The 24,377-nt window shown below is 42.0% G+C and overlaps 1 long non-coding RNA gene across 1 annotated transcript in view; it reads right to left on the bottom strand.

Annotated features, from left to right (window-relative positions):
* The window catches only part of LOC117593524, a 46,586-nt gene extending 22,768 nt beyond the window's left edge, over positions 1-23,818 (bottom strand). Inside the window, exon 1 of the long non-coding RNA XR_004574946.1 lies at positions 23,755-23,818. This is a non-coding gene — a long non-coding RNA (uncharacterized LOC117593524). The remainder of the gene's footprint in view (positions 1-23,754) is intronic.
* Between the last annotated feature and the right edge of the window lie 559 nt (positions 23,819-24,377).

The raw sequence follows: 24,377 nt of genomic DNA, 5'->3' as shown, positions 1-24,377 counted from the left end.
CAGAGTGGACAGGATCTCAGACTGAGACTGAGATATATAATCAGCACGACAAGAACTGAAGTCTGTGAATGTGCTTGAGTGGCCTAGTTAAAGCCTGGGCTTGTGTGGGGAGACCTGAAGATTGCATATAAAGTCATTTCAATCAGATGTATTTATAAAGCCCTTTTTACAACAGCAGTTGTCACAAAGTGCTTAACAGAGACACCCGGCCTTAAACCCCAAGGAGCAAACGACAGTAGTGTTGGATTTCAGTGGCTAGGAAAAACTCCCTAAGAAGGCCGAATTTTAGGAAGAAACCTAGAGAGGACCCAGGCTCAGAGGGGTGACCAGTCCTCTTCTGGCTGTGCCGGGTGAGATATTAAGAGTCCAATTAGAATAATAAAGACATTCCTCTGGGCTAAATCCAGAGTCTATTTGATTCTAGACTAGGTCAAAAGTATGACCAGGTGGACAAGGACAGGGACAGCAATGGGCCCCCCAAACCAGGTACTCTGCAGGTGTGGACCAGGACCTCATCTCCTCCTAAAATTTAAAACTGGAGGAGACTGAGAAAAGTTAGAAAGTGCATTCCTCATATCCCCCAGCACCATAATATAGCAGCATAACACTTTGGAACAAAGACGGGGGGGTCCGGCGACACTGTGGCCCTACCCGGGGGAGGCCCCGGACAGGACCCAACAGGCAGGAAATCAATCCACCCATATTGCCAGGCGTCAACCAAAGGGACACCCACCAACCGCAACACCCCTGAAAGAGGGCCAAGTATTGCCAGCAGCGTACAGCCCAATTGCACAAGTGCGCAACACAGAGACAACTACAAGCTAGTGACTCTTCCCCCGAAAGCCATTGGAGGGAGGGCATCCCAGTGGCGACGAGAGCCCACCTGGCAAGACAGCAAGGGTGGACAGTATCAAGCTTACTGGTCACCTTCACGCCCCTGGGCCAGGCTACACCTAATTATAAACCGTGCTGTAGAGATGAGTTTTTAGTAGACACTTGAAAGTTTGCACTGAGTTTGCATTTCTAACCTTAATTGGCAGATCATTCCACAGGAGTGGAGCTCTATGAGAAAAGGCCCTGCCGCCAGCTGTTTGTTTAGAAATTCTAGATACAATTAAAAGGCCTGCATCTTGCGATCGTAGGTTACGTGTAGGTATGTATGGCTGGATCATTTCAGAAAGGTAAGTAGGAGCAAGTCCATGTATTGATTTATAAGTTAAGAGTAAAACCTTAAAATCAGCCCTAACCCTAATGTGTTCAATTTTTTTGTTCTAGTTAGGATTCTAGCAGCTGTGTGCAGCACTAATTGAAGTTTATTTATTAGTTTGTCTGGATAACCAGAGAAAAGAGCATTGCAGTAATCTAGTCTAAAAGTAACGAAAGCATGGATTCATTTTTCTGCATCAGTTTTTGATAGAAAGTTTCAGATTTTTTACAATGTTTCGAAGATGAAAATAAGCAACTCTTGAGACATATTTTATATGTTCTTCAAAGGAGAGGTCAGAGTCAAGGGTAACGCCTAGGTTTTTTACAGTTTTTTGGGATACAACCATGCAGCCGTTGAGGTTCACCGTGAGATCTGCTAACAACGCTATTTGTTTCTTGGGTCCTAAAACTAGTATTTCTGTTTTCCTTCCATTTACAGTTACCCCGCCCCTAAAATATAAAGCGCAAGAGTCAGTCAATTGATGAAGTAAAGATGTCAATGGAACCCAGAATATGGTTGAGAGATGGACACCATCATTGGTGTATAGTAAAAAACAATGCTCCCATAGAAATTGACAGTGGTAGCTTCACCAAGGTTGTGAGACACATTGCCAGCATTTTCCCCCTGAAATTCTATCATCCAAGGAAATACGAGAAAGGATTTCAAGCCGTGTCTATGAGACTGGAAAGCAGAGGCAGCAGTGGAAGTGATCCGGGGTTCTGATTCGCATCAGAATAATTTTCTTTCAAATGTATTGTGAACAAATCCAAAGCAGGACTGACAGGACGTGGAACACTATTTCTTGCGGAAGGCTGTCGACACTGCAGGGTCTTGGATGAGCAACAAATGTGTTGTTATCCAACCATCCTATCACAACAGATGTAAGCGCAGGGGGTAAAGTCAAGTAACTGGCCAGACATGGTTAAAGAGATGAGAAAAAACACTCAAATAAAGGTTTGATATAGCATGACAACATGAATGTGATTAGTCGACATTCATTGCCGAACGTGTACTGGTCTCCTTGTCTGCCTATCAAAATAATGATTGGACTTAGTATTTATGTGGTAATCACCTGTCATGTCTTTTGTTCTGTTTTTTTTAAATCATATTACATTAGGTTAGATTAAACTTTATTGTCATTGAACAGTACAAATACAGTACAACGAAATGCAGTTCGCATCTAACCAGAAGAGCAAATAGAAGAGGGCAAAACATTTATTTACAAGTTATAAGTAAATGTATATTACACTAACATCAAGAATCTGGATTTTTCCAATTATCACATCAAAAGAAAAACAATTTAATTATCTTCCTGACCTTAACTATCATTTTATTAATTATACAATAAAAGCTTCAGTTGTTCTTTGTGTCTGGATGCATTGCATAGACTGGATGAACATAATGGAATTTTTTTATATCAACAATTTTCTATTTCATTACAGAGCTTTTTCATATAGCCTAATGTTATATGCAGTTATGTTCAAGACTTCAAGAAATTCTGCAAAATTCTCCTTGCATGCCTACAAGCGAGGAACTCAAGGTGATGCCAAAGTGGCTTTCCGGCATTCCAGCATGTAGTAGACATGCAGATTTAAGTTAATAAATAACTTTAACTATTACCTGTAACTACTAACTTAGTAAATAACTCAAAACTCAACAGCTATAAATGAGACAAAATAAACACAGAAACATACAGAAGAACATCACATCTATCCAATGTTTCTGAGGAATATACAGAGCTATCCAGTGTTCTACTGCAATATCTGCTACTGCAATATACATTTTGCCAAGCTGTTCTGCCTGTTGCACTTCTCAACCTCAGAGTTTATGCCAGACCATGGCTGGAGATGAACGCATTCTTTGACCAACAACTAAGCTTGCAGGGGCCCAACCTACCACAAGAAATCAATAGAGTGCAATGAGACAAGGCAGCTCTGTCCAACATCACCCTCTGCTAAACATTCCTGAGTTGTCGGAATGCTTTAAACCGTATTCCAATACCCAACCGCAAAGATGCACCTGTTATGCGTTGTAATGACGTGGAGTGCTGCGCCACTCAGCACACACCCCTAAATCTGATTGTGATGAGGATCTTTCCGCATCTCAGAGATAAGTTAACCTTCTGAAAAAGTCCCTTGTGGTGACACCCTGGAAGCACGTAGTAGGATTGTGAAACTGGAAACGGTCTGTCTGTTTGTTTCCGTTTTGTGTTGAAAGGTAATCTCTCATCTCTTTCCCCTATGTTGAGGAGTCTCGACTTCACACAAAAGGAAGAAGTAAAGACGAAATGACTGCTCTCTCATCCCCTAGGTTAAGTGGTCAGAGAGATAAGGTACTCAGAGATGGCTTTTTCTTTTGTGGAACATGTATACGTGGAGTGTACAGTACAGTTGTGAGGAAACACAACGTTGACATTTTTTCTTAACACAACAAAAAGGTGTTTATCTCCATCTGCACAAAGATTGAACCTTTTTTTGGACAGAACAATCACTGAAAAGTACATTTTACACATAATACACACTGAACATTTACAAAAACACTGGATATATCCTTCCACTATAGACTGAGAATAATTTATCTCAGTTTTTTGGTTTGGAAGTATGGATGCTGAGGCATTAAAAAGAGGCCAGTCCAAAAGTGTGATGTTCAATAATTAACGCCTTTTGACGCCTTTAGAGAAGCACTCAACGTGCAGAGTTGAAGAGCTCCAGGAGATAGAAAAACCTTACCACATCCAAAAGCTGTTTGTTTTCATATTTTTTGACGGCTGTGTGCCTGCATGACTCCTCAGCCCACACCTAAAGTAAACAATCGGTTTCATTGTTCCGTCACTCACTTCGCTCTAATCAGCCTCGGGAACAAAACCACCAAGCTCCGACAAGACAACATGGTTACGGTGTCGACTGGCCAAAACTTCAAATAGAAATGTAAAATAGTTTATATAAAAAAATATATTTGTACATGATTAACCTTACCTTGTGCAAGGACCAAAGTTCAACCTTCCCCCACCACTGCAAGAAGGTTAGAGCAAACATGGTTGACTCTAAATACAGTACTACACTGCTCAAAAGAATTATGGGAACACTCAAATCACACATCGGGTCTCGATGAACTAAATATATTTTCGTTCATGTTTATGCACCAATTTGTGCTTTTTATGCATCAATTTCAAAGTCCTCTGCTACTCTCAACATGAATGTTGGTATATTTGGAAAAAGCAGGAACCCACCCTCCAGGAAGGATGTGGTAGCCTAGCTTTTTCTGTTGCTGCTCCCATGCTCTGGAATAGTCCACCATCCCACATTAAGTCCCGTCCCACCACTGACAACTTTAAATCAAATTTAAAGACCCACCTTTTTTCTCAGTTCAGTCTGAGGTTGGCCCTTGGTTTTGGTCAAGTCCACTCTACTTATTTTTAACATCCTCATACTGTATTTTAATCTTTTGTTGGTTTTCTTCAATTTCACTTACCTTATTGTATTACTTTGATCTTGATTTTATCATTTTAGTTGTCTTCAGTGTTTTCCAATTTAGTCTTGCCCTCTATGTACAATTGTATTATATTATTTATTTTAGCATTTAATGTATTATTCCTTTAATCATGTATAAAGACCTGGCATTGCCCCCAAGCGAGAATTCATGATTTCCCCAAAAAAATGGTTTGGGTAATATGCTTCCTAATAATGTACTTCACTAATTATTGTTGGGAAGTTAGGCTAGCTCTCTTGCCTTCATCTGAAAATGCGATTGAAGATGTGCTTTACATCACTAAGCTACAAAGAATGTGTAACTACTGTAGTTACTAGAAGCTTTCAAATTTGACTGACCGCTGTGTATTTTGCTAGTATACAGCTTCAGCAGGCCATGCATGCAAAGATTTTCCGTTCCGTCCCTCGTGCTGAAGTTACTATTCTATGTTGATTTGTAGGATAAACGTGCCCACCCATGGAAAACAAAGGCCCGTTTTTTCTAGCGCCTGCACGTATAGCCTACCTGTATTGAAGCAGATTTTAATCCATCTGGTCAACTACTGTTGTTTTTAAATGTGCTAAATAAATAAAAGTGCCTTGACTTTCCACCAAGTTGGATACTGTTTACATTTCTCTCACACATACACACACACACAATTCAAGTGCAGAGATGGCGGGTCTTCTGCCTACAGGACTGGCAACGTGTGTATCTGGGTGAACCTCTCTTCTAAATGTTACTGTGCTTGAGTCTCCGTAACCAGGGCAACGATGACGTTGAATGACAGACCACATGCCTGTCATTCTGAATTACTACTACTTATTACTATGTCTCATGAAACTCTTGTGGTTTTATTATTCATCATGTCAATCCTAGCTTGTGAAAATGTAGTGCATGCATTAGAGTAGGATGTGCACAAAAATACGGGACAAATTCTACTTTTAAAGTTTAATCATACAGCGTGTGTCCTTGCGTCTCTGTGTTGCCTCAGCAAGTGCTGCAACATGTTTTGGAGCGCCAGAGAAAAAGGTGGCAAAAGCAGTTAAATCTGCAAAAAACGCCTTCAGGATGCTCATCCTTGCTGAACAAAGTTACTGCAAGGTCAGGTTCAGCTGGTGAGCATAGCAGTGAACAAACTGGGCATGCGGGTATTTCTCTATTATTAGGGTCTGTACCCCTCAGATGTTTCCACTCATTACAGCTGCACCATCATAAGTCTGAGCAATCAGCTTTTTTTCCAGCTTCAGTGGTTCCAGCACACCCTTGATGCTATTAGAGAGTCCAGTTTTATCTTTGACTTCCACAAACTCCAAAAACCTCTCTGTCACTGTATTGTCAGGCAACATGTATCTCAACACAACCATCTGCCTGTATGGCAACAAATTATGTCTCGCCCACTTGCTTGGCTATCTCCTCCCTGTACACTTCATACATACAGTCTAACAGTTCGTTTTGTACAGTGCTAGATGTCCCTTTGAAGATGGGCTGAGCGTCATAGTGCCTCTGAAGTCTCGAATCACCCTCACACAGTCTCAAAAACGCATCTGAATATTCCAGGATTCAGGGAGTCCACCGACGTGTCTCCACAGTGCGGTTTCACATTTTCCACACAGTTTGTTATGTTATGATCCGACTTGTTATGTTATGATGTTATGATCCGACTGAGAAGGTACCTGTTTTCCTCCACCTGTTTGTTCTGCTGCTCAATGGAGCGCCTGTATGCACTGTCAACTTGGGCTAACGTTACTTCAATGTCTATACTGTTGCCTGTTTGTTGTCATGTGAATGCTCTCAACTAAACTTCTGAAATGAAACACAATGAGTTTTAAGTATAGTTATAAGTTATTATTCAAAGTATGATGTTAAAAAAAGAATAATGTATGTTTTTATGTCATGCATGTTTTCTTCTTAGCAGCAATTCAAGCTGATTGTTTGTAAGCTCCAAATCCTCCTTGCTATTTCACTCAATGGCCTTTGTGCTCTAAACATTTTTGTGGCAAAGGCCAAATGGCCTTGCCCCTAAAATGACAAAATTCCAAGCCTGCCTGTCACATGTGCTCAGTGTGAACCTGCTCTCATCTGTGCCAATTCTGGTGTTCTCTGGCGAATGCTATTCGAGAGGCTGTGAGCACAGGTCCCTCATGCCACCCTCATGGAGTCTGTTTTGGCAGTTTGGTCAGAAACATGCACGCCAGTACACTGCTGAAGGTCATTTTATAGGGCTCTGGCAATGCTCCCTCCTGTACCTCCTTGCACAAAGGAGCAGATGATGCTGCTGCTGGGTTGATGTCCTTCTATGGCCCTGTCCAGCTCTCCTCGTATAACGGCCCATCTCCTGGTATCTCCTCCATGCTCTTGAGACTGTACTGGGAGACCCAGCAAACCTTGTGACGGCACATATGGATGTGCCATCCTGGAGGAGCTTGACTACCTGTGCAACCTGAATGGGCTGCAGATACCGTCTCATGCTACCTGTAGTGACAAGGACACTAGCAAAATCAGTCAGGAAGGATAAGGAGAGAGCATCTGTCTGTGTCCACCACCTGTAAAACCATTCCCTTTTGGGGGTTGTCTTGCTGCTGTTTTTCCAGTGCACCTGTTGTTACTTTCATTTGCACCAAAACAGGTAACATTGATTCACAATCACTTGTGTGAAATTAGAGGGTATGTTCTAGCAGCACTTTCTTAACCACCTACTCCACTGGCTCCAGTGCAAGACTCTAGACCTGAATTTGGGGTATGCAAATTGCCTTATAACAAAAAAACTAGACACTGTGAAGTGGAACATGGGTTTCGAGAATTACTCACTAGGGTATAAAGAATCCATATAAAGTATCAATAACAGGATAAAACAGAGGTTGTAACCAGCAATACTTTCTAAATCACCCACACCATTGGCTCCAGTTCAATACACAGTAAACCTAATACAAGCTATGCAAATTGCCATATAACAAAAAACTAGACGTTTTCAGGTGGAACATGGCTTTTGAGAATTACTCACTAGGGTATAAAGAATCGATATAGAGTGTAAATTCATGGGAGAAATTAGAGGGTATGGCTAGCAACACTTTCTAGTCACCCACTCCATTGGCTCCAGTGCAAGACTTTGTACCTGAATTTGGTCTATGCAAATTATCTTGTGGGGTGGAACATGGCTTTTGAGAGTTGCAAGTGTACAAAGAACAGTGTTGGGGAACGTTACTTTTCAAAGTAACTAATTACAGTTACTAGTTACTGTTCCCATAAAGTTACTAGTTACGTTACTTAGTTACTTGCTGTAGAAAGTAAGGCATTAAGTTACTTAGTTACTTAAGCATGATGCTGCTACCATTATGCTTCATGGTAGTGATGGTGTTCTCAGAAGGATGAGTGGTGTTCGGCTTGCGTCAAACATAACGCTTCGCTTTGAGGCCAAATATCTCAATTTCACTCTAATCACACCATAGAATCGTCTTCCATATGTTCTCAGATTCTCCTACATGCCATCTGTGGAAGTAGATGTGATTTTTCTTTCAAACTGGGTTTATTTATGCCACTTTTGCCAATTTTTGTGAAGCCTCCAGACAGTATGAATAGTGTCTCCCAGCTCTGCTGTGGAAGACTATCTCGTTCAGAGTTGCCCCATGGGGATCTCCTTGAATAGTATCCTTCTCATCTGGATACTCAGTTTATTAGGACGGCTGGAACTAAGGGGCCTATCCCAAACCCTGAAATACAGCCCCAGACCATTATCCCTCCTCCACCAAACTTTAGAATAGTCACTATGCATTCTGGTAGGTATTGTCTCCTGGTATCTGCCACACCCAGATTCGCCGAGCACACTGGGTGAATCTGAAGCATGAAGCATGATTAATTACTCCAGAGAAAACATTCCCACTGCTCCAGAGTCCAGTGGTGGCATGCTTTTTCAGACAAAACTTGGCATTGTGCATGTTGATGTGAGGCTTGCATATAGCTGCTTGGCCATGGAAACCCAATTCATGAAGCACCGGATGCACAGTTAGTGCTGATGTTGCTTCCGGAGGCAGTTTGGAACCCTGTGGTGAGTGATGCAGCAGATGATAGGTGATTCTTACTTGTTACGCACTTCAGCACTCGGCGGCCCCGCTCTGTGAGTTTGCGTGGTTTAGCACTTAGCGGCTGGACTGTTGTTGCTCCTAGAGGCTTCCACTTCATAATTATAGCCCTTACAGTTGACTGGGACAGATCTAAGTAGGGCAGAAAGTTCACAAACTGACTTGTGGCAAAGATGGCCTCCTATGACAGTGCCAAGTATAAACCCATTGTACTGCCAATGGATATTTCATGCCTATTTGCTGGATTTTATGCACCTGTGAAGAATGGGTGTGGCTGAAACACCTGAACTCAGTAACTAGTATGGGTGTCCACATACTTTTGGCTGTATAGTGTATAGCTTACCCGAATTAGTGCCTTTGAAGAACCTTGTTTCGGATATGATTTGAATGTTCCTCTGTCGTCATGATGTAGTTTTTGTTAGGAAATGTACTAACCTTAACTGCACACAGGTGGACTCCAACTAATTACCTGACTTCTAAAGAAAACTAGTTGCACCACAGCTCATTCGTGTTTGTCATAGCAAAGAGATTAAGTGCAATCAATAATTTTCTGTTTGATATTTGTAATTCATTTAGAACAATTTGCCGATTGTTATTTCACTTTCACATTATTGAGTTTTTTGTGTTGGTCTGTGGCAAAAGGAGTGAAATTCCAAAGGGGTGAATACTTCTGAGAGCCACCGTATGACAACGATCATCAGTTTCCCTTTTGCATTTACAAGACCACTGTCATTATTAGACACTGTGTTTTTCCTTGTGGCACTACAAAATGTATGTCAATGCAGAATGGTGGTCATATGTAAAGTAAAAAACATTAAGAGCTGCTGAGTTTGTGTGTGGATACGCGACAGTGTATGTGTATAACTGTGTGGTGTATACACACATGCATTTGATAGTTAAATGGATGCTGTCTGGGATGTGGTGTTTGTTCATTAATATTCATCTATCTCTTTAAGTGTGTACAATCTCTACAGCAGCCATGAGGTAGACAGGCACAAGACAGAAGGGGGGGTCCCCAGCCCGTGCTAGTCATTTGGGCGGCTCTGCTCAAAACACTTCCCACATGACGAGGTGTTTATGGGTCCCTCTGTAAGGAGCTTCCCACGGCAGCCCAGGGGCATTCCACCTACACATAAACACCACCACCAATAACATCACACCCCAAGTCAGGTCACCTACACATAAACACCACCACCAATAACATCACACCCCAAGTCAGGTCACCTACACATAAACACCACCACCAATAACATCACACCCCAAGTCAGGTCACCTACACATAAACACCACCACCAATAACATCACACCCCAAGTCAGGTCACCTACACATAAACACCACCACCAATAACATCACACCCCAAGTCAGGTCACCTACACATAAACACCACCACCAATAACATCACACCCCAAGTCAGGTCACCTACACATGAACACCACCACCAATAACATCACACCCCAAGTCAGGTCACCTACACATAAACACCACCACCAATAACATCACACCCCAAGTCAGGTCACCTACACATAAACACCACCACCAATAACAACACCCCCCAAGTCAGGTCACCTACACATAAACACCACCACCAATAACATCACACCCCAAGTCAGGTCACCTACACATGAACACCACCACCAATAACATCACACCCCAAGTCAGGTCACCTACACATAAACACCACCACCAATAACATCACACCCCAAGTCAGGTCACCTACACATAAACACCACCACCAATAACAACACCCCCCAAGTCAGGTCACCTACACATAAACACCACCACCAATAACATCACACCCCAAGTCAGGTCACCTACACATAAACACCACCACCAATAACATCACACCCCAAGTCAGGTCACCTACACATAAACACCACCACCAATAACATCACACCCCAAGTCAGGTCACCTACACATAAACACCACCACCAATAACATCACCCCCCAAGTCAGGTCACCTACACATAAACACCACCACCAATAACATCACACCCCAAGTCAGGTCACCTACACATGAACACCACCACCAATAACATCACACCCCAAGTCAGGTCACCTACACATAAACACCACCACCAATAACATCACCCCCCAAGTCAGGTCACCTACACATAAACACCACCACCAATAACATCACACCCCAAGTCAGGTCACCTACACATAAACACCACCACCAATAACATCACACCCCAAGTCAGGTCACCTACACATAAACACCACCACCAATAACATCACCCCCCAAGTCAGGTCACCTACACATAAACACCACCACCAATAACATCACACCCCAAGTCAGGTCACCTACACATAAACACCACCACCAATAACATCACACCCCAAGTCAGGTCACCTACACATAAACACCACCACCAATAACATCACACCCCAAGTCAGGTCACCTACACATAAACACCACCACCAATAACATCACACCCCAAGTCAGGTCACCTACACATAAACACCACCACCAATAACATCACACCCCAAGTCAGGTCACCTACACATAAACACCACCACCAATAACATCACACCCCAAGTCAGGTCACCTACACATAAACACCACCACCAATAACATCACACCCCAAGTCAGGTCACCTACACATAAACACCACCACCAATAACATCACACCCCAAGTCAGGTCACCTACACATAAACACCACCACCAATAACATCACACCCCAAGTCAGGTCACCTACACATAAACACCACCACCAATAACATCACCCCCCAAGTCAGGTCACCTACACATAAACACCACCACCAATAACATCACACCCCAAGTCAGGTCACCTACACATAAACACCACCACCAATAACATCACCCCCCAAGTCAGGTCACCTACACATAAACACCACCACCAATAACATCACCCCCCAAGTCAGGTCACCTACACATAAACACCACCACCAATAACATCCCCCCCCAAGTCAAGTTACTTACACATGAACACCACCACCAATCACATCTCCCCCCAAGTCAAGTCACTTATACATGAACACCACCACCAATCACATCTCCACCCAAGTCAAGTCACTTACACATGAACACCACCACCAATCACATCTCCCCCCAAGTCAAGTCACTTACACATGAACACCACCACCAATCACATCTCCCCCCAAGTCAAGTCACTTACACATGAACACCACCACCAATCACATCACCCTCCAAGTCAAGCAAGTCCATATTACTACAGAAATAAAACACAAACCTAGGTTCTCCACTGAGACATGTGGCAATCTCACATTCACCACTGGCCCAAGTTCCCCCTAGACCAGGATGGGCAAACTGTAATCCACAGGCTGGATCTGAACAGTAATATTGCAAAAATGCCCACCTGAAATTGTGGTTACAAGAACCAATGATGATGTCACTAATCCCTACACAACACACACAAACACACAACTGTCCATGTATCATCAGCTTGCTTGGTAGCAGTAGTGATGACAACATGTTTGGCATTGTTGTTATCTATACATACTTTTATAGACTTGGGTTTCAAACTCTTTGCACTGTGTGTGTGTGTGTGCATGCGTGTGCATGTGCGTATGCATGTTTGTTTGAATGCATTTGTGCTTAGGTATGTTGACATGTGTGTAAATGGCTTGTGGTGTTTGGCAGTGGAGACATGTGAAACAGATATGTGTGTATTTGTTTACTCTGTTGCTGATATAAACAGTGAATGGTCATGTTGTTACATAACAGCCTCAGACATATTTATGGCTCTGTTCTTTCCAGAGCAGAACTGTGTCAGTCAGCTAGGGTGATGCTACTTCTGAATGCTGTTTAAAAGGTCTGACTTGTTTTCTTGGTAGAGGTAGATAATATTCCTCTTTGGTGTAGTTTGGTTCTGCAGTAAAAAGAAAGGAGAGAGGGGAGAGGGAGGGACATTTAGAGAGAAGTGGTATGTAAGGGGGTAAGAGTTAGAAGAAGACAGGGTAGGGAGACTTGGCCAGTTTAAGCAGAGGAGAGACAACGTTGTGGGGTTGAGTGGGTCCATGTTTTTCCGTTCTCATGCAACACATCCCTATACAGCCATAAATCTACCCAATAACTACCTACATTAAAATGTCCCAGATTAAATAGTTTTAAGATGACTACCATATTGATGTTAGAACGTTATAATAAGTCTTAAAGCCAGTGTGGCTTTTATCCAGGGTGTTAGTGAGACCTATGTAGGCTTTCTCAGGCTTTACACTTAAAGGATGTGACACCAGATGAAGAACATCTTGTCACCTTAGATGTTTTTTTTAAAGTGATGACAGAAGTAATTTTGGGCTTAATTGATTGATTTAAAGACAATGTCTTTTTGTTTTTGTCACCTACAGTTTTTTGTCACCTAGTGTATTTTTTTATGAGGTTCAGCATATTATGTTCTTTTGGTTTCATTCTAAAGCCTGTGCAATGAAAGGCAGACAGCCATATGCTTGGGTGCTAAACGTTCTGGTGCAGACTGAGCTAAATGAGAATTTCCCCCAGAATTAACCACTATTAAGTGCCAAAGTGGTCTCCTCCAGATATAAATCAAATACAATCATTGTACTTTTGCTGTGTCACACTTATGAACAGAACAGAGTGTTATTAAAATAGTTATTTTTAAACCCCTTCTCTGTCATTATTAGACGAAAATGGGGGGGGGGGGGGGGGGGGGGGGGTTAACAACATCCTACATCCCACAAAGGCTGCGTTAGGCCGCGGTTTGTCTTTGTATTCTTCAGGCGATGGAGGTGTGCACTGATGACACATGGAGATCCCGAACGCATTTCAGCCAAAGCTGTGTAAGGCAGTTTAGTCAGGAAGATTTTCCCCAGCTCAGCCCCCAACCCGTCTATGATCTACAGATTCTAATGGTTCAGTGGGCACCAGTATTGACAAAAACATCTGATATCTTCATATTCATTAAGGAGTAGCTATAGTTGAATCATTTTATAGAACATTTAAAATAGGAACAGTGACTGATAAGAATTTGAATAGCAACTGTTAAAAATTAACATTGAAAATCATAACATGCAAATCAAATATTAAAATAAATAAATGATTATTTATCACGGTCAATGTTGTTTTTAGGGGTGCTTTATTGAGAGCAAAACAAGATGAGTGGCTGCAAATGTCAGAGAAACAATAGTGTAATGATGATAAAGAGGCTGTAAGTCTGAATCAATTGAATGGAAATACACAAGTTAAAAGATATTTAAAAGTGTGCACAAAAAGCACAAGTTAAAACTGCTAAGTTGAAAAGATGTAATTCATGGCACTGCTTGGTTAAAAAGATGCTAATTGATTTCTTAAGGTAAAATGCACTATGATCTGTAGATGGGCAATCCATTGCTTTGACCTTTAGCTTTACAGGTAGGAAAATGGGGTTAAAAATATAAATAGGATGAAGGAAGACGATTTGTGTTTAAAATGCTGTCTAACTTACCTTGATAAGATTTTGGGGAAAATGCACTTGAAATTGTATCATGCAGTATTTCTCTGTTTCCATTTGTTTCCCGTTTCAAGTACCAATTGTGATTTGCTTGCCTGTTTTTATTGCTAATGCCTGGTTCTGACTGTGGGGGAACATGTGGCTCACGCTCGTTCGTTACAACATCCGACTTGACTAAGCTACATCGTGTCTGTGTTTTACTTTCTATTTCCCCCTTTACAGGTAAGAAAGAAGGTTGTAATCTGTTTGATAAATGTATATAAGTTTACATGCAGTGAGTAAAGTATTAGTTTCTGTGATAATTTAAGCATGTGAATTTAGCAGACTAAACAGGAAAGCGTTGTTGTACTGTACCCTGCATGCTATCTGTGCCACGTGAAGCTAAGTGAAAACGAGGTACAATTGTAAAAATCACCATTGTTTTTGTTTTTCATAATGTATGTATAAAATAATGCTATTGCTGTAGTTTAAAGAAATGTAGTGTTGAATCACAGTACTGAATGTGCAGAATCAACTATTTAGTGTTGGTGCTGCAATTGATGTAAAATCGTAAATGGTTATGGATTAATGATAAAGGAATACCACCAGTATTTAGCGAGGTGCATCTAAAATAAAAATGTTTTGTAAAAGGTACTATTTCAAGTTAATTCATCAAAACTGTTTGAGATACTGAAAGGGACATTATTGTATTGTAAGTTTTTTTACACTTTGTCATAATTTGCCATTATGATGTTCATGGGAAACAATTTATTACAACATTGGACTTGACTAAGCTACATGGTGTGTGTGTTTTACTTTCTATTTCCCCTTGTACTGGGCGTTACATTTGGAGGCACAGCTGAGATAGTGTGCAGTGTGGTCCAGCATCTACCAGAGATGTCCCCAGCTGTCACAGCTCTTTTAAACAACTCAGACTATCAGGAGGTGGATCAGCGGCAGTAGGATTTCGACCGTTTTGGGGGCAGCTTGCATGTGATCTCAGCTATATCTATATAATAGTAGCGCTGCTACACCTACCCAATTAGTGAAAGATACCACTTCAATGCTAGTATCCACACTCTGCTGGAAAGATGGAGTCGACAGAGTTAGAGAAACTACAGCTTGAAGTTATAAGAGAATTGTGTCTGCTGCCCAGAGAAGGTTTGGTGGAGCTATGTGACTATCTAATAATTGCCAGAGCAGAGTTCGAAAATGTAAATGACAAGGGCCCAACGGCTCTCATCACACTGATTTCATATCACATGCAGAGAGGAGAGCTAGAAAAATTTGAGGATAAAGACATGTCTGAATTACTCCATCTCCAAGACAAAATTTCTGAGCTCAGAGTTGCTTGTAGAGGTAACACACTGGTACAAATAGATGAGCAACAGGAAAAACTGAATAAAGAAGAGGAAAGAATATTGGAGGAAATTGAGGCCTTGCAGCTTTGGTTGGCAAGTGCACAGAAACAGAAAAGGGAAATGAAAAGTATAGCCCCCACAAGGCAGTCACCGCAGAGCACAGTCCTGCACCTCACCCATGGTGGAAAGACTTTAAAATCTCTGGCCAAATTGGTGAGCCTGGTCAGAAAGACAAGCTGACTTTTTCAAGCCTAGCACGACAAATTGAACTTTGGTTTAAGCAAGGGGTTTCCTGAACTTGAGGTTATAGATGCGGTGATTAGAGCGATATCCCCTGGCATGCACCTTTGACGTTATTTAGAGGGCAAATTGTCAAATTGACCTTACCCACATTGAGACTAGTACTCCGTTGTCCCTATCAAGAGAAAAGTGCGACCAAACTTTATAAGCAGCTGACTTTAGAGGTGCAGGGCATTAAGAGAAGCCCCACAGAACTTCCTTATTCGCACTTTCGACCTAAGACACAAGATCTTAGGTAGAAAGTGTCTGGTCTCTAATATGACCCGGGATAAGTGCAAAAAATATATCCTCACACTGTGTTAACCGGCCTGCAGAGTGACAATATCAGGCGGGATCTGCAGCCTTATTTGGAGCAAGTGGACGTTTATGATGAACTGTTTCTCGAACGTATGAACACAGCATGTGCCTATGAGACCGAGAGGCAGAACAAGAAATAAAACCAAGGACAACAAAACCCTCTGACCACACACTCAGTCCAGTCGAGTGATGCTACTGCTGAAAAAAAGGAAAAACTGCCAGCTTAACAAAAAACATTATGCACAGTATCAGCAAAGGGTTGCCCCACAGCACAGCTTCCCCCCAGCAACTTGTGGGCGAAGGAGAAAATGTTTTGGCTTTCAACAGAGCAGAGCTGGAGATTATTGCACACACTGTTACAGGTGTGGTGGCAATGAGCACTTTCTGGCAGGGTCCCAGTAATGTGCATATAATGTGGACAAAAAGGGGAAGTAGCAATCCGCATCTTGTAAGAAAGTGCTTTATTGTTCTAGGCCATGTCAAGTTGATAATCGGGCTGAAAACAAATAAAAAAATGTACATCCCTCATGTATGATCACGAACACTACCCCTAAAATGAAAAAATATACTAAAACGGCGCCATTGATAGAGGAAAAGCACATGGTTAATTGTGTCATCCAAGAGAAAAGGTTCAGGCTTTGTGGGACTCGGGCTCCCAAGTGACCATAATTGTTGAACTATAGAAAGAAGCACACCTCCCATACACAAGACTAAAAGACACTTTAGAAATTCTAGACATTACCCAAGATGTTAACATAAAGGCAGCAAATGGGGAGAGCATGCCATATACTGGTTGGGCTGAGGCAACTTTCAGTTTAGCTTCAGGGGCTTCATCCAATATAGAGGTTATTGTCCGCATACTTGTAATGAAGGGTGGTCAGCTTATTCAACCAATCATTGGATCTAATGTAATTAAGATTATTATAGACAGGGAACTGAGACAATCCAACAATACTGACCAAGAACAGCTGAGTAGAACAGTAAGAGCAGCCATCCAAACTTGGACTTCCCATATGAAGATAAAACACATATCTTCGAGCCCAACGTGAATCCCCGCTGGACTGAGGGACTCGAACTGTGTGACATGCTCATAAGAGTAAGTAAGGGCAGTAAAAAACCCTCTTGCTGTTATTGTGCAGAATCCTACAGATCGTGATATAGTGTTAGCAGGGAGAACTGTAATTGGGACTGTCCAGCAGGTCCAGGCAATCTACCCGGCCTCCACAATAAAGGGGTCCCGCCCTCCACCTCCACGTACAATCAATCACGTTTGAGCTGAAAAGGATCAAAATACTGCCGAGGTCTGGGATCCACCTGTGGATCTGAACCATCTCCGTGAGCAAAAATGATAGTTCACAAGATGCTAAGAGAGGAGTGTGCCTCCTTTTCGGGAACATATGATGATATTGGCTGTATAGAAAACCTGCAACTCAGTGTCTCTCTGAAACATGGAGCCTGTATCCAAATCAAATCTCTCAGTGCCTAGGCCTCTTTATCAGGAATTGAAGGACTACTTGAATGACCTCATCGCTTAGGGTTGGGTGGAGAAGTCAGACTCACCACAAGCATCACCAAAGATGGAAGTCTGCGGCTGTGTATTGATTTCCATGAAGTGAACAAAAGGACTCTCCCCGACCGACCGCAAGCCTATCGTGCAAGAGATAATGGATGGCCTAGGAGAAACTCATGGTTCTCTCTTTTGGATCAAGGGAAGGCATATCATCAGGGATTCATGGAGAAGGAGAGCAGACCTATAACTGTTTTCGTGACACCGTGGGGTCTCTGTGAGTGAATCAGAATGCACTTGATTAATGCTCCAACTGTCTTTGAACACTGCATGGAAGAATGTTTGGAGGGGCTCAGAGATGAAATTTGTATTCCATACTTAGATGATACCCTGGTCTTCAGTAGAACCTTCGAGGATCACATTGAGCATGTGAGGACAGTGCTACAGCGGCTACGGCAGCATGGGATAAAGTTGAAACCAAGTAAGTGTGGAGTGTTTGAGCGTGAGGTCCGCTACTTGGGGCGCACCGTGTCTGCTGAGGGCAGTAAAATGGACCCTGCTGATACTGCGGCTGTGAGGGCCTTAAAGGAGAAGAACCCACGGACTGTGGGAGAATTGAGAACAGTCATGGGGCTATTGAGCTACTACCGACAGTACATCAGGGACTTCTCCCTGTATCGCCTCCCCTCTATGCCCTGATGGAGTTGGACCCTGGAGCGGATAAACAGAAGAATCATAGCTCAAGAAAAAGGAAAGTGAAGAGAAAGTACAAACCAGCCGATCACATGGACTGACAAACATCAACACATACCGGAGAGACTGGAGAGAATGGTTGAGCCGCCAAAATTTTTATACCCACACTTCAACAAATCATTCATCTTACACACAAACTCATCACAGCAAGGCCTAGGTGCAGTGCTGCATCAAGAGCAGGAGGGTAGGCTTCGTGTGATAGCCTATGCATCTCGCACACTGACCAAAGCAGGAAAAAATTAAATTTTCATTCAGGAAAGCTTGAATTTCTGGCTTTGAAGTGGTCTGTTACAGAGCGATTCAGAGATTACCTTATCTGCTCATCTTGCACTGTATATACGGACCACTCACCTATGTGTTATCAACGGCTAAGCTCAACGCAACAGGACATACAATGGGGAGAACAAGTATTTGATACACTGCTGATTTTGAAGGTTTTCCTACTTACAAAGCATGTAGAGGTCTGTACACTTCAACTGTGAGAGACAGAATCTAAAACAAAAATCCAGAGAATCACATTGTATGATTTTTAAATAATTTATTTGCATTTTATTGCATGACATAAGTATTTGATCACCTACCAACCAGTAATAATTCTGGCTCTCAAAGAGCTGTTAGTTTTTCTTTAAGAAGCCCTCATGTTCTCCATTCTTTACCTATATTGACTGTACTGTTTGAACTTGTTACCTGTATAAAAGACACCTGTCCACACACTCGATCTAACAGACTCCATCCTCTCCACAATGGCCAAGACCAGAGAGCTGTGTAAAGACATCAGGGATTAAACTGTAGTCCTGGACATGCTGGGATGGGCTACAGGACAATAGGCAAGCAGCTTGGTGAGAAGGCAACAAATGTTGGCGCAATTATTAGAAAATGGAAGATGTTCAAGATGACGGTCAATCTCCCTTGGTCTGGGGCTCCATGCAAGATCTCACCTCGTGGGGCATCAATGATCATGAGGAAGGTGAGCGATCAGCCCAGAACTTTACGGCAGTACCTGGTCAATGACCTGAAGAGAGCTGGGACCACAGTCTCAAAGAAAACCATTAGTAACACACTACGCTGTCATGGATTCAAATCCTGCAGCGCACGCACAAAATCCCCCTGCTCAAGCCAGCACATGTCCAGGCCCGTCTGAAGTTTGCCAATGACCATCTGGATGATCCAGAGGAGGAATGGGAGAAGGTCATGTGGCCTGATGAGACAAAAATTTAGCTTTTTGGTCTAAACTCCACTCGCCGTGTTTAGATGAAGAAGAAGGATGAGTACAACCCCAAGAACACTATCCCACCCGTGAAGCATGGAGGTGGAAACATCATTCTTTGCGGATGCTTTTCTGCAAAGGGGACAGGACGACTGCACCATATTGATGGGAGGATGGCTGGGCCATGTATCGCAAGATCTTGGCCAACAACTTCCTTCCCTCAGTAAGAGCATTGAAGATGGGTGGTGGCTGGGTCTTCCAGCATGACAACGACCCGAAACACACAGCCAGGGCAACTAAGGAGTGGCTCCATAAGAAGCATCTCAAGGTCCTGGAGTGGCCTAGCCAGTCTCCAGACCTGAACCCAATAGAAAGTCTTTGGAGGGAGCTGAAAGTCCGTATTGCCCAGCGACAGCCCCGAAACCTGAAGGATCTGGACAAGGTCTGTATGGAGGAGTGCATACATCCCTGCTGCAGTGTGTGCAAACCTGGTCAAAAACTACAGGAAACGTATGATCTCTGTAATTGCAAACAAAGGTTTCTGTATCAAATATTAAGTTCTGCTTTTCTGATGTAAATACTTATGTCATGCAATAAAATGTAAATTCATTACTTAAAAATCATACAATGTGATTTTCTGGATTTATTTTTAGATTCTGTCACTCACAGTTGAAGAGTAACTATGATAAAAATTACAGAAAACCTGCAAAATCGGCAGTGTATCAAATACTTGTTCTCCCCACTGTAGGTGGGTTGCTGACTTAGCAGACTTTGATCAAGTATCGTCCAGGTAGAGAGAATGGTGATGCTGATGGTCTTTCAAGAATGCCCTGAGATATAGAAACGATGATCACAGAATGCTCAGAGGAAATGTCCTCCCCTTCGGTGCAAACCACAGTACAAGCTACGGAGAGGAATGTCTCGCACCCCGTGTGGTCCAAGCTGGCTACTGGGTGTGCCAAAACAGGTTTCTCACCCTTCTACCTCCTCTTTGGAAGATCACCGAGATTGCCTGTGGATTTGCTGTTTGGTTTGATCCCTGAGACTTGGACTCCTGATCATAAGGTGTACATGAGAAAGTGGAAAGAACTGATGCAACAGTATTGCACGAGGGTGACCGTGTTCTTGTCAGGAATATGACACCCAGAGGGGGAACAGGGAAGCTCAGAAATCACTGGGAAGATTGCATTCACAAAGTTATCCATTAGGTGGGAAAAGACATGCCCATATATGAGGTGATCCCAGAGCAAGGCAAGAGGACGCCGGATCCTGCCCCATAACCTCCTATTGCCTTGTGACCACCTGCCTCTAGAAATTCAATTGAAACCAGCTAAAGAAAAGAAACAGCTTGGACTCGCAAAGGCAGGGAGCAACAATACCCAGAAGCAGACGATGAGGATAGCGATGATTATGGCTATGGATAAAATAAGCTCAGAGATCAGCCTCTCCCTGTGATGCAGCTGCAAGGAAACACCGACAGGGAGAATGCTGACAGGGACGCCTCACAACTCTCACAGGACGCTGAGCCTCAGCAACTGGACATTCCCCAGCTGGAGCAGGATATTGGAGACACCGACAGAAAGGGACACATCGGAACAGGAGATGATTGCTCAAGAGGAAACTCTTCTGGAGAGAACACCAGTAGTGCAGTCACCTGTTCAGAGTGAAAATAACAGTGGAAATGAACAATACCACTAACCAGTAAGAGAGAGACGACCTCCAAGAGTCTTCACTTATGACCAGTTGGGCATTCCTGGTTGTTACAGCACTGGATTTTCAAGCAACCCCATGCACTGGTGCCCACCAGCACCCTATGGAGTCATGCAAGCAACAAGTGCATGGTTGACTCCGGCACAGCGCTTTGACTACCGGGGAAGACATCTTTGTTGAGGGGGAGTGTGTAATGATGATAAAGAGGCTGTCATTCTAAATCAATTGAATGGAAATACACAAGTTAAAAGATATTTAAGTGTGTGCACAAAAAGCATAAGTTAAAACTGCTAAGTTGAAATAATGTCATTCATGGCACTGCTTGGTTAAAAAGATGGTAATTGATTTCTTAAGGTAAAATGCACTATGATCTGTAGATGGGCAATCCATTGCTTTGACCTTTAGCTTTACTTTTAGGAATATGGGGTTAACAAGATAAATCGGATGAAGGAACACGATTCGTGTTTAAAATGCTGTCTAACTTACCTTGATAAGATTTGGGGGAAAATGCACTTGAAATTGTATTATGCAGTATTTCTCTGTAACCATTTGTTTCCCGTTTCAAGTACCAATTGTGATTTGCTTGCCTGTTTTGATTGCTAATGCCTGATTCTGACTGTGGGGGAACGTGTGGCTCACGCTCGTTCGTTACAACATCCGCCTTGACTAAGCTACATTGTGTCTGTGTTTTCCTTTCCATTTCCCCCTTTACAGGTAAGAACGAAGGTTGTAATCTGTTTGATTAATGTATATAAGTTTACATGCAGTGAGTAAAGTATTAGTTACTGTGATAATTTAAGCGTGTGAATTTAGCAGACTAAACAGGAAAGCGTTGTTGTACTGTAGCCTGCATGCTAGCTGTGCCACATGAAGCTAAGTGAAAACGAGGTACAATTGTAAAAATCACCATTGTATTTGTTTTTCATAATGTATGTATAAAATAATGCTATTGCTGTAGTTTAAAGAAATGTAGTGTTGAATCACAGTACTGAATGTGCAGAATCAACTATTTAGTGTTGGTGCTGCAATTTATGTAAAATCGTAAATGGTTTTGGATTAATGATAAAGGAATACCAGCAGTATTTAGCGAGGTGCAGCTTAAATATATTTTGTTTCAGAAATTGTTTTGTAAAAGGTACTATTTCAAGTTAATTCATCAAAACTGTTTGAGATACTGAAAGGGACATTATTGTATTGTAAGTATAGAAAATATAAGGTTTGTTACATTTTGTAAATCTGCCATTATGATGTTCATGGGAAGAAATTCCCATGAACATCGGACTTGACTAAGCTGCATCGTGTTTTACTTTCTATTTCCCCCTTTACAGTGGCGTAACAATAGCAGAGATTTCACCAGGTTTCTCTAGTACACAGTTCACATTTCACACCAACCAATCACCACAGCAATTCATAGACTGGAGGATGTAGATCTGCCCCTCATCTCTGCTTGCCATGAATCAGATTAGTGAACAAGTAACTGAAATCTGGAAACTACACTCGGTCTATATAATCTCACATTGCTTAATATAATGTAAAATTTGCATCTTGTAAAGGAAATTTTTCTGCATCATAAAAGCTGATGATATCAAACAAAATACTGAACCAAGCCAAGCTAAAAATCCTGTCCGAAATACAGCTCCGTAATTTTGTTTTTGTTTTAACCCTTCAATTTCTCACCCCAAACCTTCCTTTTTCTTTTTGTATATTCTTAAAACATGTAATCTGGAGATTTTGTATTGAAATATTTTATTGCAGTTTCGCTCTGGTGGCAAAATTGTTTTGTTGTAGAAAAAGTTGAGGTGAACTGAAAACTTTAAATATGTTAACTACAAGTAGTAGTAATCATTCCATTCTTATTTAATTTTAATTAAGGATTTATTTAGTCTGTTTAACAATTGGCAAGTTATTATATTATGGCAGTAAAATCATTTGAAATCGTGTAGGCCAGTTGTAGCCACATTTGCTTCTGATTCTTTTTTATCAGAAACCTAAAATGTGATCAGTAAGTGGGTGGGGGTACAATAAAAAGGCTTGAAAATCCTATTGATAGCTACACTACAGATATGGTTCTTTTGTTTGCAGTGTAGCATGACAATTTTTTTCACTGATTTGTTAAAACGGTGGCTCACATTTTGGTCAGATGTTACATGCAATGCTGTCATTGGTCTAGGTAAGCCATCACATTATCAGTGAGTTAGTGTCCTGGACACCATGCATCTCAAGGTTGCCATCGACAGAGACGCAATAAAGAGAAAAGAGGACACAATCACTGAACAAAGTTAGCATTGGTGGGAACCTTATTTTTCTTCAAAATAACTAGTTTTCGTTGAAACATTTTCTTTCATAAAACATTTATTTAAAACAGACGTTGTCTTCAAAACAAGAAAGCACTGAAAGTGGACTTTTCATACAGCAAAAATCCTTTGGAACTATGGTAGATTTTTAATGGTAGACTTACCTCATGATCTGCAGTCAATTTACAGTTTGATGATGGCAGGTGTCGAAAAAGTGATAGTGGCTGCTCTTGCTCCCATGCTGATCTGAACTGCACCTCTTTAGCTAGGCTGGAAAGACTAGCTATGCAACCTCTTCCCCCTCGTTCTTGCTTGTTGGCAAATGTGCTGGAGAATAAACCTTGTGAACTCAAAGTGAGGCTCCAATTGTAGAGGGAAAACGGGCATTCCTTTAGTTTGGTTTTAATTTAGACATGTCTTGAGGAAGATACACAGATTTCGCTATACCGCCAGTAAGCTTCTCTTTCTTCCATAGATATGGTCAGACTGTTTTGGGTAAGAGGGGGGTATTTGCATCCTCATCCAAAACTCCTAGTGCAGGCTTTCCGAAGTTGAAAGTTTCTCTAATTCCTGTTTTGCCCCCTCAGTGGACTGCATACTCACAAAGCTGCTGTCCTAGATGACATTCTCAGAATGTGTGCCAACCAGCTAGTGGGTGTCTTCACAGAAATCTTCACAGCTTGTCCCAGGCTGTATTCGCCACAAACCCTAACCTTAAAAAGAGAATTCCAAGGAAACCAACATCAATCAATGTAATTCATCGAATGTATTTTATAAAATCCTTTCA

Source organism: Esox lucius, chromosome 20, assembly GCF_011004845.1.
Source record: "Esox lucius isolate fEsoLuc1 chromosome 20, fEsoLuc1.pri, whole genome shotgun sequence".
NCBI lineage: Eukaryota > Metazoa > Chordata > Actinopteri > Esociformes > Esocidae > Esox > Esox lucius.
Note: the sequence above shows the minus strand (reverse complement) of the source record. Positions and strands in the feature narration are given on the sequence as shown.